Below are 5,000 nucleotides of genomic sequence, written 5' to 3' on the forward strand. Positions count from 1 at the left end.
AAATGCGCAGAACGTAAACACACACATACACACATACACACACACACACACACACACACACACACACACTGTACAAACACACAGAATGTATACACACACACACACTTTGGCATTTAGTAGATTTGTCCGGGTCATGGACTGATTAGAGTTGCCTTTGACATTCTCCATGGATAACCAGGAGAGACACTTATGCACACACAGACCTGTGATGTTGCTGTTCTCGCGTATAGATTGAGTGGTAGGTTCCTGCTCTGTACATGTATAGATTGAGTGGTAGGTTCCTGCTCTTTACAGGTATAGATTGAGAGGTAGGTTCCTGCTCTTTAAGTATAGTATAAGTATATATACTCTTTTGATCCCGTGAGGGAAATTTGGTCTCTGCATTTATCCCAATCCGTGAATTAGTGAAACACACTCAGCACACAGTGAACACACAGGGAGGTGAAGCACACACTAATCCCAACACAGTGAGCTGTCTGCTACAGCGGTGCTCGGGGAGCAGTGAGGAGTTAGGTGCCTTGCTCAAGGGCACTTCAGCCATTCCTACTGGTCAGGGTTCGAACCGGCAACCCTCCGGTTACAAGTCCGAAGCGCTAACCAGTAGGCCACGGCTGCCCCCGTGTATACATACAGACTGAGTGGTAGGTTCCTGCTCTTTATACATATAGACTGAGCGGTAGGTTCCTACTCTTTATACGTATAGATTGAACGGTAGTTTCCTGCTCTTTATATGTATAGACTGAGTGGTACACACAGATACACAGAAAGAATGTGTGATTTTACCCTCATCAACTTTCTCCACAGACACAGATTATTTCTCTCAATGTGTTAATCCAATCCCATTGACTTTCATTAGCACGACAAAAAGCATTTCTGGAGCCCAGCAAAGAACAATACCTCATCCTGTCAGCTGCACTGTCTGTCATTCGTCTGAAGGTTAGTGGACCATTCACATTTTCCTGCTCTGCAGACGGTCAGACGCCTGATGTGCATCTTTTTTTGCCACGCAGAGGCAACACAAGGCAACTCAGCGGTCAATTGGCACGGTATCTGGTGCTTTGAAGTCTGTCCAGTCTGCAGTCACCATTAGTCTTTCCCTTCTCTCTCTCTCTTGCCCTTTACTAGAACCTGGCTGCTCCACTTTCTCTCGCTGTATTGCCCACTCCTCTGCTCTTTCCTTCCTGAGGGCCACTGGGTCTAGGATTCACAATATATTTCTCAGTCCCTTCTCTCTCTCTCTCTCTCTCTTTCACACACACACACACACACACACACACACACACACACACACACACACACACACACACACACACACACACATACATACATACAGAGAGAGACATGTACCAACACCACAGTATTTACCATCAGTTACTTGTGAATATCTTGCCCATATGCAGGACCTCACCACTGCCACCACAAATCTGGGATTGAACCATTGGCCCTGAGCATTTCTGTGTTATGCTGTGCATTTCTGTTTCTGTGTGTGTGTGTGTGTGTGTGTGTGTGTGTGTACATGTGAGTGCACTTAAACTGGATGCAGATCTATTGCAGCAGTCAGAGTATTTGACCTGGAAAGCTTCCCCTCTTTGGAAATAGACCACGTTTGAAATAATGTATACTGTACGTTCCATATTTCACTGGTACATTTTGTTTTGAACTGAGAGTGCGTGCTTGCCCATTTATAAAAAGGACCTACGTCCATGGAACAGTTTGTGTATGTTTCTTTGTGTGTGTGTGTGTGTGTGTGTGTGTATATGTGTGTGTGTGTGTGTGTAGTCACAATGGGGTGTGTGTTGTTGAGAGCAGCTGTGATGTCTTTGATCGACGTACAGACAACATTCCACATGCCAGTAAAATAATCTCACCACTTTTTAGTGTGTGTGTGTGTGGTGTGTGTGTGTGTGTGTGTGTTTTCAGTTTGCAGGTGAGTACACATTTTTTATTTGTTTGTGTATTACTGTGCATTTGTACATTTTAAGAATTTATATGTGCATGTGTGTGTGTGTGTGTATGTGTGTGTGTGTGTGTGTGTGTGTGTGTGTGTGTGTGTGTGTGTGTGTGTGTGTGTGTGTGTGTGTGTGTGTGTGTAATTGCATTCTGCATAAGTGTGTTAGTGAAGGAAAGACTATATTCCTCATTCCACAAACAGATACAGCACCTGGACCTACAAACACTTACATTCACTCTAACCCCTCCCTCCCAGACACACACACACACACACACACACACACACACACACACACACACACACAATCACACACACAGTATGCACTCATACATAAGTTCTGAGTCTCATGATTCCCCTTTGCTCAAGTGTTATTTCTGTTGTGAGTGAGTGAGTGTGTGTGTGTGTGTGTGTGTGTGTGTGTGTGTGTGTGTGTGTGTGTGTGTGTGTGTGTGTGTGTGTGTGTGTGTGTGTGTGTGTGTCAGTGTATCTGTAGTTCAGGGGTAGTCTTTTAATGCCTTGTCCTAGTGGGGAGAATGCCTTGGGAGTAATTTTGCTTGCGGTGTAATCCTACGCTAGCGGTGACAGAAACACACACTCCCTCTCTTTACGTCACACACTCCTGAATCAGGGCTCACCTTCAAACTCGGACTTTGAGGGTGTGTAAATGCTTGTGTGTGTGTGTGTGTGTGTGTGTGTGTATGTGTGTGTGTGTGTGTGTGTGTGTGTGTGTGTGTGTGTGTGTGTGTGTGACTATGACTGACAGTGCAGGCCGGAGTGGACAGGCGTAATCTGAACCTCCATGGCATAATTCACCCCTGCAGAAGCCCCCTGCATTTGCGTAAGCAGTCAAACACACCCATTTACACACACACACACACAAACACACACACACACACACACACACACACACATACACACAAAAAACACACACATAAACACAAACACACACACTTAAGGACACATAGGAAACACACAAGCTTACACACACAAAATTACTCACACAAACACCTGCCTGAGGGGCTCTGTTTCATTAGTCACCTCAAGGGGATGGACCACAAACATCTCTTCCTGTAAACCTGACACACACACACATTCACACTCAAACACACATGTATGCAAGCACACACACACACACGCACACATACACACAAATGTTAGTGGAGGCTAAATTTTTCCACCCCCACTATGTACTCACCTTTGGTCCCCTCAGTAAAGAGGAGTTTTGGGCAGTAGACTGGTTTAAACATTTTGAATACCACACACACACATGCACACACACATACACACTAACACACACACACACACACACACACACACACACACACACACACACACACCACACACACACACACACGCACACACACACGCACACACACACACACACACACGCACACACACTACACACACACACACAAACACACACACAACACAGACACACACACACACACACACGGTTGGTCTGAGTTGAACAGAGTTTGGGCTGGATTTAGTTGTTCTTGGCTAGTTGTGCTTTCGATTTGGAAATCAGACAAATTATGCGCACACATACACACAGCTGTTTTATTAATGCAAAAAAGAAATCCTCAGCAGTGTCTAGGATTCTGTGGTGTGTGGTTGCTGGGAGCTGAAGATGAGAGTTCACACACACACACACACACACACACACACACACACACACACTTGAGGAGTCAGATGCCGAGGGAGATGAGCTAAAGGCTAATCTGAGGGCTTCCCCGACTCAGTTCTCTGCAGCTCAGCCTTTGGCCTTTAGCCACACTCCAGAACATCTCAACAACACCGACTTCACTACGCAAAACTCTTACAGTAGCCACACTTATGATGAGCAATAAATCCACAGTGTTGTATACAGAGGTATAGAAGTCCTACATATATCAATACACAGTAGATACTGTTTACAATTTACAGTACAATTTTTTTTTTTACAATTTTAATAAAACAAAAATAATCATCAAGGCAATATATGCCTGTTTTTTGTCTGACAAAATATCTCTTCTTATGTTTACTTGCACATTTTTCTTTTACTTAGATAATTTAATCTGACTTAGAATTCACTTTTTGAGGTGTACATGTCATGTTACACAAGCCCAAGCTCATGTCAATCAAAACTGAAATAACTAACTAAACAATGAAGCTACCATAGTAATTAAGCACAAACATGGTAATAAAAGTAATTAAGTTGTAAGTAGTTCCTGCTGTCCTCTTAGTTTCTTTCCTGTCAGTTCAGCATGGAGGTGTGAGGCAAGATCATCAAAGGAAGGATAGTTTAAAAGATGGAAGATGATCTCTGCTTCTCCGCAGGTGAGCAGGACACTGTAGTGTGCACGCTTATCGTGTTACGATAACCACCCTGAGCAGGCAGATGACATGAGTGGGTGACTGACACGGCAGGACAGCAGCAGTGCTGGCCTGGACCGTAGCTGGAGCGTAGAGGACTTCAGGCCCGGTCAGACCATCAGGAATAGATGAGGAAAATGCAGCACTGACGGACTTAAAGCGTACGGTTGACAACACTGTAAAACATTCATTGGAATATAATATGTGTCAGATGAACTCGTGTGTTTGGATGAGGGGGGGGGGGGGGTAAAGGAAATTCCTTGAATTTCCCCTTGGGGATCAATAAAGTATCTATCTATCTATCTAAGATCCTTAGTATAAACTGGGTTGGTGGAGAAAGGCAAAGATACTGTAGATTGAATGAGGGAGACAGATACACAGAAAGAGACAGACAGTCAGAGGAGGCAGGGAGAGAGAGAGAGAGAAACAGCGAGAGAAGAGTTGTTTTGCTGAACTCAAGTGAAGTGGAAATGTAGAACGCAGGTTATCAGAGCTGCAGGGTGTAGACAGAGAGAGAGAGAGAGAGTTATTAGGAGAGAGAAAAGAGGAATCAGACCTGAAGTGTGATTTTTGTGAGTGCCCACACAACAGAGGGCCGTGGGTTTGTGATCATTTTTATTTCTTTTTGGAATTAGATTTGTGGTCTAATACAGGCTTGGACCTGTATTAGACCACAAATATGGACCCGTGTCTT

The sequence above is a fragment of the Alosa sapidissima genome, chromosome 15 (assembly GCF_018492685.1).
Source record: "Alosa sapidissima isolate fAloSap1 chromosome 15, fAloSap1.pri, whole genome shotgun sequence".
Classification (NCBI taxonomy): Eukaryota; Metazoa; Chordata; class Actinopteri; order Clupeiformes; family Clupeidae; genus Alosa; species Alosa sapidissima.